Source organism: Rousettus aegyptiacus, unplaced genomic scaffold (genome assembly GCF_014176215.1).
Source record: "Rousettus aegyptiacus isolate mRouAeg1 unplaced genomic scaffold, mRouAeg1.p scaffold_m13_p_11, whole genome shotgun sequence".
NCBI lineage: Eukaryota > Metazoa > Chordata > Mammalia > Chiroptera > Pteropodidae > Rousettus > Rousettus aegyptiacus.
The window spans coordinates 44295187-44307345 of record NW_023416286.1 but is presented as its reverse complement, the minus strand read 5'-3'; the positions used below and the strand labels follow the sequence as shown (position 1 = coordinate 44307345).

At 46.3% G+C, this 12159-nt stretch overlaps 1 protein-coding gene across 5 annotated transcripts in view; it reads left to right on the top strand.

The window, feature by feature from the left end:
- The first annotated feature begins 219 nt into the window (after positions 1–219).
- The window catches only part of ZMAT4 (zinc finger matrin-type 4), a 413400-nt gene continuing 401460 nt past the window's right edge, over positions 220–12159 (top strand). For 3 of the 5 annotated variants that reach the window (XM_016127422.2, XM_016127417.2, XM_016127421.2), the window contains exon 1: positions 220–362. The gene's annotated coding sequence lies outside the window, so the exon portion shown is untranslated. Of the gene's footprint in view, positions 363–2148; positions 2193–5199; positions 5300–12159 lie in introns of all 5 variants that reach the window. The other 2 variants (XM_016127420.2, XM_016127418.2) reach the window with 2 other exon arrangements.

Sequence of the window (12159 nt, the reverse complement as noted above, 5' to 3'; positions counted from 1 at the left end):
CTCCCTGTTCTGCCCCCCACACCGAACCAGAGGAGAGCCTTACAGGTTGTCAATGAAACATGGAATTATTCCCTTTGATGGCTTAGATAATAGTAGGAGCCAAAGCAATGAGTGAGGTGGGTTGAAACCAATGCAGTCCTGCCCGCGACCGGAGAGCCAATTGCGAGAGCAGAGGGCGGGGCGTCGGCGCCAGCAGATAATTGCTAAGTGCATCGCTAGCACAGTTGGTCGGAGCTGCTGAAAGGTCTGGTCGCAGAGACAGGAACGCGTAATCCTCAGCGTGCTCCATCCCGACAGCATCCTTCCACGGCTCCGCAGGGCAGCAAGCCTCTGGGCATCAGCCTCTCTGCTCCGCGGAAAAGGTACTTCTGCCAGCATCCCGGGGGTGCTGCTTCTGAGCTTCCATGCTCAGTGGCTCGCAGTTCAGCGTGTGTAGAGGGATTGCAGAAAGAATAGAAAAGTTTAGGGGAGGAAATGTGACAAAGGTGGGAAATCACCGTCTTTTGTTGGGAGGAAAACAAGCTGACAATTGGAAAACTTCTGTGCTGTCTGGAACTGGGTTTGTTTACTACTCTCAATTCGCCGCGCTCAGGTCTGTGGGAATAAGGCTGGTCTTGGGCTAGGGCTGGGGTGTAGATTCAGGTTTGTCGGGTGCAGGGAGTTGGACCCCTGGATGTGCTGCTTCCTGGAGGACCCATCAGTGGAATCTGGGAAATGTGATTGGTTGGTTGGGTTTTCTGGGATAAGGTTGGACCCCTTTACATTACCTTGACTTGCCTTACTCCAACTATTGTGACCTTCAACTTGAGTCCTTCTCAAACTTCTGACTCCTTCTTCCCTCCTACCCCTTGCCCACTCTGTCTCAGCTCATTTTATTTGGTGGAAAGAGAAATTTCCTGGGCTGTGGGCTTCCTGTTTGACCTAATGGGCATCTGAGTGTCACACAACTTGGTGAGAAATAAACAAAACAGTTCTCAGAGGGGCAAAAAAAAAAAAAAAAAAAAAAAAATCGCTTAATTGATTAACTCTCAAAAACTCTGCAAGACATTCCAGGCTTGGTGTGTACTGAAGTAAAGGGGACAGAGCTAAATTTTGTCCCGTGCGAAGGTTACCCCCGTATCAGTTCTGTGCCAAGCATGCCAGCTGCTCTGGAAGGCACGGGCTGGGGAGGGGGCAGGCTCCTGGGGGCTGGCTCTGTTTAGGTGCACAGGAATAGTACACTTGTAGCCCAGAAGTTGCTGGAGTCACCAACCACACTGCTTCTGATGACTACTCTTCGAGTAAAAAAGCTCGCCATGGCGGGAGGCTGGTTCAGCTTCGTAGCTCCCTAGTGTCTTCTAAATGATGGGACCTCAAGGGCTTCACTTGCTCTGAGACCCATTTTTGGACCTGGGGAAAATTCCTTTCCCTGAGCTTCTGCCAATGAGAGGTGGTAGGTGGGCCTCCTAGGAGGCAGGGTCCCTTTGGGGGAGAAGGTAATGTAGTAATGTACTTGGTCTTGAATGGACTTGAATAGGCAGCTCCTGTTTGAATGCCCCACAGCACTTCCCCTGGTACCCCTCTCCGACCTGCTGGATACTCTGAAGCTGCCTCTCTGGGATTGATCTTATAAGTCCCTAAGGCTTTGGGGAATTCAGGTGAATTTTCTGACTGATTTCTATCCCAGACTTGAAACTGAGGAGTTCCGATTTCCAGTCCTGGCAGAAAGTAAACTTTCTGGCTGGGATCCTTCAGCAACACCTTTTCCCCGTGGTACCCTTCCCCCTGAGGTGCAGGTGACAGCCTCCACTCTCTGGCTCCACAAATCACTTTCGGTTTTTAATTTGTATTTTCTTTAAGCTCCACAACAGGTTCTCCTCCACCTCCTTTAGGCAGCTATTTTGGGTGGGAGCTGTTATTGACGAAGCTCTACTCACAATGGTTAAAAAAACCGCAGCTGCCTGACTTTTTATTCTTTTTTTTTTTTTTTTTTTGGTCAGGATACAGTCAGCTTTCTCTTCTGCACATGTTGTCTGACAGTAAACAAAACAAACTTGCAGCCCCGCAAATTATTATGTCTTTGTGTTTGGAAGCCTAGAGTAGACCCTGGACCTTTACTCGCCGCTGGTTATTATTGGCCCCAAACCTCCTTCTCTGTGTTCTGTCTAGGGCACCTGGCCTCCAGAGAGCCCAGGAGAGGCAGCACCCAGCAGGTAGGGGATTTTGAAAGCAGGTACCTTGGTTTTCATGAAGACAGTAATAAAACTAGAAAACACTTTTGAATCGAGGGGGTCCCTAGAACCAGGAATAGGTCACAAAATTGGGGTCTCTTTAATTGATGCTGATCTGTGATAGAGGACATTAAAAGTAAGGCTTTTAAAGCAGCTCCTGAATGGTGACTCATGCAGAGAGGAAAAAGGCGCGTTGGGGGCAGGGAGCAGAGGGAGCTTTGGAAGTGCAAGTGGGACACACTGGAGCACTTGCTTTGCCGCCCTCTCCCTCCCCCTCATTTCTCTTCTTTTTAGTTCTCTATTTGGAACAGAGATCACTAAAATAACAATTTTAGACTAAAAAAAAATCATAATAGGAGCTGAAGAATAATTGATGAAACGCAAAATACCATGATTGCAACTTCACCTTGAATGGGGCATGACACTCAGATCCAGCCCTCCTGCCTTGATCCAGTTTGGAGAATTTCGTTGCTGGCATTAGGCTGATCAGTTTCTTGTGAAGCCAGGAGCCTGCTTCTGTATGGAGGGCCTACTGGGTGCACAGGAAGTTAAATTTATTAGTCGTTATTTCATCGAAGGTGGTAGCTTTAGCCAGGACCCCAGAGATGCTCCATCCGTAAATCTAGCATTTTCTCCTCTCCTTAATTGGCCAACTAGGGTTTCTCTCATTTAGCCACTGTGCTGTGAAGGGGTTCCCTCTTCCTTCTTCCACAAACCCCAGGTGACTTACCTGGCAAGTACAAGTCCCTCATTTTGCTGTTCCCGCATCTCATCTCCTTACTGTCATCCCCTTTCATCACAAACACATCAGTGAATAATCTCTTTGCCAACCTGCTTTGATCTTGTCATTTTGTGCTGATTTTGCTGTTAAAAGAAAACTGTCCCCTGAAATAGGATTGAAAACATATTAGAATTTTTATCAGAAAAGAGCCTTTTAGTCTTCTATTTTAAAATTTAATTTTGTGTTTTTGGAGAAATCAAATAAGCACGTTTATTGTGTTAGGTGTTTTTGTAAATGCTGTTGAAATGTTCTCTTTTTCTTTGGTGGATGTGTGAATTCTCCAGTTATCCTGGGGGATTGTGTGTGTGTGTGTGTGTGTGTGTGTGTGTGTGTGTGTGTGTGTCTGCAGGTTTAAATTAGTCTGGAGCACTCCCCTAAAAGGTGAAGAGGTTGGAGCATGATGCTCTGTTTATTCAAGATAGAGTAAAGGCTGTTTTGAAATCTAGGCTCTGAAATGTATTCGCTACACTCTGTTATTTCCCCCCTTCATTCCTCATTTAGGGAAAACTTAGTAGCCAAAATTATTAGTAAATAGTTCAACCAACCCACTTTTCTTTACATTCACATGCCCCCGTATTTCTTCCCCACTTGGGAACTATTCATATTGAAGCATATACCTGAACAGCCGTACTTAATCTCATATATATCTCCCTTTCTTCCTTCCTTTCTGGTTCTTCCTCCTTGTCACTTAAGGGCAAGCTAGAGGTTGAGACTTAATTTTAGATACCCTGCTCACCTCACATCTGAAACAGTTATCGAGGAGGAGTCAGGAATTCTGGGAGGCACATGCAGCTGGTCCTGTAGAAGCAATGAGGTAATCGTTTCACCATATTCAGTTCCACACAGACCTCACAAGAGCACCTGGGGTGGTGCAGTGTCCCTGCGTGAGGCAGGCAGGGCAGATGTTCTGAGCACGAGCCTGTCAGATGCAAGGGATCCGCACCAGGCACAGCCATCACTGCTCCATTGTCCCAAGGCCCACCCACCCTCAGCTCCCACACACAGGAGTGACCTTGAAAGTGTTAGCAAGCAGTGACATTAGTCTGTCATCTCCTAGTTTATCTGTCTTTTGTTCTCTTCTTACCCCTAAATCTCTCAATTTGATTCTTTCCAACACTCGATGGAGTGTTGGAAAGAATCAAATCTACTTATTCATACTAAGGTGTGAACAGTTAACCATTGTCACTTATGGTTACCAGAGGTATTTGAGTTCTTAATGGATATCAAAGCTGTTCATAGTGGACATCTGCTGGGGAATTGGAAAGACAAGAGTTTGGATAGGGAGTGTCTGGACAATTGTGGCCTTTTGCTTTTCTGTTAAGGCTGGTCCTGCTCTTTCCTATATCAAGAACACACTGCAGCCACTCAGGGCATTGTGGTGACAATGTTTGGGGTCCAGCCCCTGGAGCTTGATCCCTCAGATTTGACCTTGGGCACTGTATTCCTTGCTTTTTCTTTCGATTTCCTCATATGCAAAGCTAGGAGCTTGGACTGGGTTGATCCCTTTCTACTCTCCCTGATTTTCTCCCTGGATTTTGTCACTTGAGTCCTAGATTCTGCTGGGGATGTTACAGCTCCAGAAGGACTTGGAGCTTGCCGAGCATCTTCCAAGGCAGGCCATGGTGCTCAGTGATGCTTTCAGAGCTAGAATACATGATGGCAGGTCGGAAGGAGTGGCGGATGCTATACCAGGAGAAAAACAGGCTGAGGGGTGATGTAATAACTGATTTTGGTTTAGGGGGGGATGTTATATGGAGGATGGCGACCAGCTGTTCTCCATCTCCAGTAAGGATTGAACGAGAGAAAATAGACAGAAATTGCAGCAGATGGACTTAGATTAGGTATGAGGAAGAATTTTCCATCAGCAAGAGTTGTTAAAAAGGGAAGGTTGTGGAGCCTCTGTGATGATGTTTAGGAAATAGATAAGCAAGAGAGTCAGCTGGAGGACGAGGCACAGGGCTGTGAGGGGGCGAGAGGCAGGGGCTGTCTAGTGTAGGGATCCCACTCCCTCCTGATGAGGGTCTTTTTTTTATTTCTCTGAAACCTCTCCTTCGCTCTGGGGCTATCAAAGAGCCTGAGAATCCAAATCTCTGGGATGAGTGGGAAAAGAGTGCAGCCAACCTGTGCTGTCCTCCAGGGTGCCACTTTGACTGGCAGATCTGCCCATCACTTGAGGATCTCTCATCAAGTCTAATCTTTCATTTCCAGACGTGGCAAATGAGGCCCAGAGAGGTAACAGTCCTTGGCGTCATCACACAGTGACCCGATGGCAGAGCTGGGACCAGAATCAAGGTCCTCCATCTCCCAAGTCAGTGTTATTTGCTTTGTAGCTATTTTTTTTTTTAATTTCCAAATCAAATAGATTGTTTGCTTTTTCTGTGCTCCTAATTTCTCTCTAACCAAATGGCAGAGACAGGGACACCTGCAGTTAAGCGGTATTTATTGAGTGCACATACATGCCCTCTACTCCAGTTTCCTTGATTTATACAGTAAACTCGTAAGTCTCCAGTTAGTGGTTGTGAGGGGGCTGCTATGAGGCTGGGGGTAGTGGAATACATGCCAGACACTGGAGCCGAAAGAGGGGTATGGGGCACAGCTGGGAGAACCAGGAAGGGAGATATTAATAAGAATAAGACAAAAGATTATTTAATCTGAATCTTATAAAGGGAAGGGACTTTAGATAGCTAAACTCCTCATGGGATAAATGAAGTTAGAGAGGTCCACAGCATGCACAGCTCTGGGTAAGCCACTTCACCAGTCACCTATAAAAAACAAAACAGAATTTTCAATTTCATCTAGATTCTCATTTTTGAGAGAAGTTTCCACAATGTGAGGCTGAAATTCTACATTTCTTCCAGCCAGACTTGGCTTATTTCTGGGCAGACATGTCTCCTGGGTGTGCTTGGCATCTCACAAATGGATGGAGTGTTCGGGGGCCCATGGAAGATGCACAGTGCAACACGGGCGTGGGCCAGCTCAGGGCCAGGACTTGCTCATGGTGGAGTCAGGGGAGGCGTGGAGTGTGTTGCCATCTACCCAGTGGCCTTGGGATGAAAGCAGGCCTTCCACTCTGGAGAATGGGACACTGGCAGTGGTTTGAGCCAAGACGAATGGGTGAAATGAGCCCCACAAAATAAATGCATAACTAGTAAGTGTATGGGTGTAGTACTGAGAAAATAGAAGGATGCGTGAAGGTTTGTGCTGGGCTAGCTAGGGGTCAGCAGTGAGTGTCCAGAAAGAGGGCATGATCCTTCCATGCCCATAACCTGCTGGTATGTCTCTGTGCTAATAAAGGCATCCTGAGCCTTTATATCCAACAGTAAGGCAGGCAGTAAGGGGTCTACCACACAAGATGGGGGTGGTCCTTCTGTCGGAACTTGCGTGGAAAGACCACTAGTCCCAGAAACAGCCAACTGTGATATCTGTCCAGATAATGGCTGAACCAAAAGAGGAGAAGACATGGGTATCAGGGGCTGGGCTGTCCAGGATGTGAAACTTGTAGGCTCGAGAGAGCTTGGGAAGATGAAGAAGAGAGAGGAAAAGCGGATAACACGAGAAAAGACAGGAAACCAAGAGACTGTGGAGCCTTTCTATGGAAGATAAAGGAGCCCAGGACCCACAGAGAGAATCTCCAGAAATTCATCAGCTGGGCAGGGCGCTCCTATTGTGTTCTTTTCATTCAGAATGACCCTCAATTGACTTTACATTTCTGCCCTCAATTTTGGTGGATGGACTGCACTAGAAAACAGTAAGATGTAGTAAGCATGAGAGTAGTATGTCTTGGATGCAGGGCACACGTGGTTACCCTTGGCATGGTCAGAGGAGGCCTCCTGGAGAGAGGAACACCTGTGAGTAACTTGAGAAATAAATAGGATCCCACCAGGTGCATGGGGGAGGGATGGGAAGGAGGGCAGCCACATTCGCAAGACTCAGAAGCATGAAACAGCACAGCGAGTCAGAGCACCACGAGTAACACTTGGGCGTTGCTGTGTCTGAGCACACAAGGTGTGTTTTGGAGATGAGGGAAGGAAGACATGTGGATGCTCCCAGGCAGGGAGGGACCAGCTGTCCAAACAGAAGAGCAGAAGGGTTTTAGGCAGGAAAAGGCACAGTCACATTTGCATTTAGGAAGGTGAGTTGTGAAAAGGAGAGTGGAGGTGGGTTTTGGGGTAAGACTGGGATAGGGAAGCTGGTTCTGAAGTTATTTGTTGCTGTCCAGAGAAGTGATGAGGGCCTGAAGGAAGACGGGGACAGTAGAAGAAGAGGAAGGAACAACATCGAAGGGTGATACTTTGACTTCATAAGTTATACTGGATCAGGCAAAAATAAAGAGAACGAGAAACTGGCAGGTAAGGAAAGGTCCACCCAGGACTGGATGGGAGCAAGTGGGATTGAGAGACAGGAAAAGGGTACGAGTTAGACATTGGGAGACATTGAGGGAGGTTGTGGACTAATTCTCTTTTCCATAAAATATTTAAAAAATCAGTCTGTCCCTTTATAGAAATGTGGGCAAAGGATGTGAATAGATGGTTCTAACAGAGGACACAAAAGAAACAGAAATGTCCAGGAAAATATGCATAATTTTCCAACCTCACTAGTTATTAAAATATGAACTTTAAAAACAAATCATCATTGTCCACCTACCAGATTAACAAAAATAATAATATCCAGTATTGTTAAGAGTGCTGGAAAGTAGACATTTTCATACTTAGCTGGTGGGAAGATAATTTTCAAATGTGGGAGACATGTCTCAAAAATATATCCTTTGAACCAGTAAGCAATTGCTCTTCTAGGAATTTATCCTAAGGAAATAATCACAGATGTGCAAAATAGCTCTAATCAAGGATACTCCTTTCAGCATTATTCATCATAACAAAACATTGCGAGGGGGGATTAATTAAATCTAATATGGCTCATCTATAAAATGGAAATCAAGGAAGCTATTAAAATTACATCGACTAATATATAAGAATATGGGGAAATGCTAATAAGATATATAAAGTAGATTAAGTTTTAAAAGTAAGTAGAGTATAAGTGCAATTTTGTAAAGAAAATGTATACAGTTATGAAAAATAGGGCAGAACACAATATATCAAAGTAATAACTGGTCATCTCTGGGTTTTAAAACACGTGATTTTTTATTTTGTTAAACTTCCACTTCCCAAATTTCCTACAGTGAATATATTACTTTATGAATCAGAAAAAAACCATGCTTTTTAAATCAGTTACTCAAACCACAAATGTTCAGGCAGTAACTATACCTTTAGCAATGTGTCAGGCTCTACGCTGCTCATCCAAAAGCATAATGCGGCAGAGTCCAATCCATTTGGGGCGAGCAGATCTATGCTCACTGGAAACACAGCGTAAGGCACCTGACATCAGTAAGGGCTATGTCTGCTTCACGTGTGGCGGTAGCAGGACCATGGGCTGGCTGTGGCATCCTTTTTCCTTCCATCCCGCCTGATCCAACCTTTCACACACATCCCCAGGCCCTGTCACCTACCTACCTATGGTGGTCAGACCTATCTTAGCACTTTGGTGGATGTTTATATGCATCACATACATCTGCTGATTTCATAAGTAAGGAAGTCAAGGCTCAGAGAGGCTCTGACTTGGCTAAGGTCACAAAGCCGGTGAGTGGTGGAGCCAGGTAACATTTATTGCTGCTTTTCCGGAATGCATTTGCTTCCCGCTGTGGTTTCCTTGGTTGCATAAACTCCAGGCAGTTTGAGAGTGCTGCTCTCCGTGGAAGTCACAGCCGGCTGACTCCATGATGTGTGCCTGGGTCACGTGGGCGCTCTGGGGTGCCTCGCCTCAGCAGGGCAGGTGGCAGCTCTGATGGGCATATATCCTTGGGGCTTTCACAGGCTTAACTGGGAAAAGTGGATAGGCCTGCCAGAAGGTAGGGCAGATTGGGGAGTGGTGTGGGGCACGTGGCTGACTTGCTGCTCTATTTATTTTAACAATAATGTATATTATATGGTGTTTTAAATTCACAAGACTCCAAGGTAGGTGGGGAAGGTGTTGTTATCCCCCTTTTGCAGAGTTGGAACTTGATACCTAGGAAGGCAAAGCCACTCTCCTCAGTTTGTGCAGGCAGTCAGCAGAAGAGCCAGGATGGAATAAACCAGATTTTCTGCCTCCCAATATTGCCTAACCTCATAATAAATGAGGGGTTCTTGCTGGCTTATGTGTCCTGGGCAACGGAGGGGTGGGGCACAGCCCCCTGTGTGGCCCAGGCAAGTACTTCCTGGCAGATAACTTTCAGTACAAGGATGTGCGCCGCTGAGTCCTGACATGAGGCCCAGTGTAGGTGCTGAGAACTTTGGATGTCAATGAGAGAGCGAGTGGTCTCAGAAGGCTCATGAAGGCAGTGGGTCCGGAGCCTGGAACACTGAAGGATGAGCATGATTTGGAAGGAAAGAGGGATATTCTTATTGCGAATGACAGTCTGGAGCCAAGAACCAGCATGGGATGTCAGGGGCAGCTGAAGAGCTTTTTGGCGTGGTCAGGGGGGTGATGGTAAGAGGTGTCTTGAGTGTCCCATCAGTCCAGGCTTTGCTCTATTCTCAGAAATCCCTTCTGTTTAATAACCTAGGGATAATACAATCGTACAATGTGGCTGAGCGAAGAGCAAGGGGAGGTTGGAGGTTCTCATACAGATTCTTTCCCTCTTGTTGTTCATGGTGGTGCTGTTCCTGCTGACAGTGAAATTGCCCTGCCGGGCTCCAGGAAGAAAGAAAGAGAATTGGGATGGTTCTTATTTTGCCAAGCCTCCCCTGCCTGTCTGGAACTTAGGGTTTTCAGAATGTGGGAAGAGGAAAGGAAATTATGAGACAAAAGGAAAAAGAAAAAAAATGAGAGCAGAATGAAAAGTAAGTGAGGAACTCAAGAGGGATGTTTAGAAATGAAGGAGCAACTTAACAGCACATCGAAAAAACCTAGTCAGAACCTCTTTTTAAATTATAAACTCTTAAGTGTGATAAGACACAAATAGGAAAGGAAAAAGAGTCTGAGACTGCTCTTTGTTTTCATATTTTTAAACATTTGCTCATTGCCTTCATTTTACAGAGAGGAAACTGAGACACGAAGTAGTTAAGACTCACCGCGCGACACTGCTTGTGGGGGTCCGATGCCAAGCCAGGCTGCTTTGCCACCCTATCCACTTACCCTTCTAGGTCCACGCTGGTGACTGTGGGGGGCATGGAGGGGAGAAAGAATGAGGCTCCGTCTGCCTCTGGAGCAGCCCCTTCTCCATTTCTCCATTCTGCCTGCTCCTGATTTCCAGGCGTCTCTGCAGAGAGATTTGAGGAGCAGCTGGCAAGCAGTCCCCTTGTCACTTTTCCATTCCCTGGGACAGGTCAGTGAGGGATACTGCTGGCTTCAGGGCTGTGACAGCTTTGAGCTGTGGCCTTCTCTTTGATTTCTCCATGATGGAAATGACACACTTATCTTTCCCACCCTTCAGTTTCCTTAATAGGTACACGAGCTTCTGAAATTGTATGTGTTCATTTATTCATTGCTCAAAATATTGAGAATTGACAATCACAGTTCTCGGGTTTTGGCATACAGGAGTCAGTAAAACTGACTGTCTCCATCCTCTCAGAGCTTATGTTCTCATGGGGGAAGACAGATGTAGGAGAGCCGGTACATGACATAGAGAAAACTGAAACGGAGCCGGGGTAGACAGCGTTTGGGTGGAGAGGGCCTCAGGCATCAAGGACCTGGAGCAGAGACCGAGGGCAGCGGAGGGTGGGCCGCTCGCGTGTTTCGAGGAAGAGCAGTCCAAGCCAGCAGAGGTCCTGGAGTCGGGGCTCCTTGAGGTGTCAGGTGTAGCAGTGAGGTCAGGGTGAGTTTCCTCAAACCACTGTAGAGTTTTGAGCAAACGAGTAACACAGGCTATGATTTCGGCAGATCCCTGGGTGCCGTGTGTGTTGAGAGCACATTGTAGAAGGGAGTTGTCAGTTAAAGTATCGGACCAGATAAGATCACCTCACCTAGAAAATGAGTGTGGATAGAGAGGAGGTATAAAGACTGATTTCTGGAATTTCCAATATTTATAGATTGAGGATAGGAACTGGCAAACTTTTTCTTAAAGAGCCAGATGGTAAATATTTTAGACTTTGTGGGCAATACAGTCTTTACTACAACTACTCAACTTTGCTATTGTAGAACAAAGCAGCCCTAAACAACATATAAATAAGTGAATGCGGCTATAGTCAAAAAAACTTTATTTATAAAAGCAGGCACCTGGCCAGAGGGCCATGCTTGCTGACTCTGGGTCTAGACATGGAGAAGAACCAGCAAAGGAAACTAAGAAGGGGCAGCCCATGAGACGAGAGGCAAATCAAGAGAGAATGTTGCCTTAGAAACTAAGTGAAATGTTTTTTAGGAAGGATGGGTAGTGATCGGCTGGGTCCGATACTTTTGACACATGAAGTTAAGACAAGGACTGAGAGTTGAATGTTAGCAACACGGAGGCCATCGGTGTACTGACAAGAGCACTTTGGGTGGAGTGGGAGGTGAGAGCCTTCTTGGAGTGCATTGGAAGAGAGGCGTTGTAAACAGCTTTATGGAGGAGTGTGGCGGTAAAAGGGTGCAAAGAAATGACATGTTAAGTGTAGAGGCATGTTGGCTCAAAGCAAGTACTTCTCCCTTGAAATGGGTAAAATAACAGGATATTTGTTTGCTGATGGAAATTATCCAGTCAAAAGAGCACAAAAGTGTCGTAGAAGAAGGCGATGTGGACAGTTCAAGGAGGGGAGGGCCATTGGTGGGTGACTGTGGTGGGATGGGTGAGGATCGAGGTGAGGACTCTCTCCCGTTGCTTCATTTTCTCAATGACTAGGAAGTAAGATCAAGAGTGTGAGAGAGGAGGGGGAGGACCTTGGCCCGTGGGCTATAGGGATAGATGCCCCCTGAGCACACAGGGAGAGGGATGAGAGGCAATGACAATGCGTCTCTAAATCAAAATTAAAAGGTTGCTGCTGTTGCTATCACTTGAGCTTTTTGCTGCAAAAGTGGCCCTGTAAATTCTGAAGAGTTATGACTGAGTTTATAAGGCCAAGATGAGGGTATGGATTGAGAGTCCTCAAAAAAATAGTTTCAGATTCCTACAGGCCTGGAGCTGCCTACTCAGGTGGCTCTTATAGGAGTGTACCTTTTTTT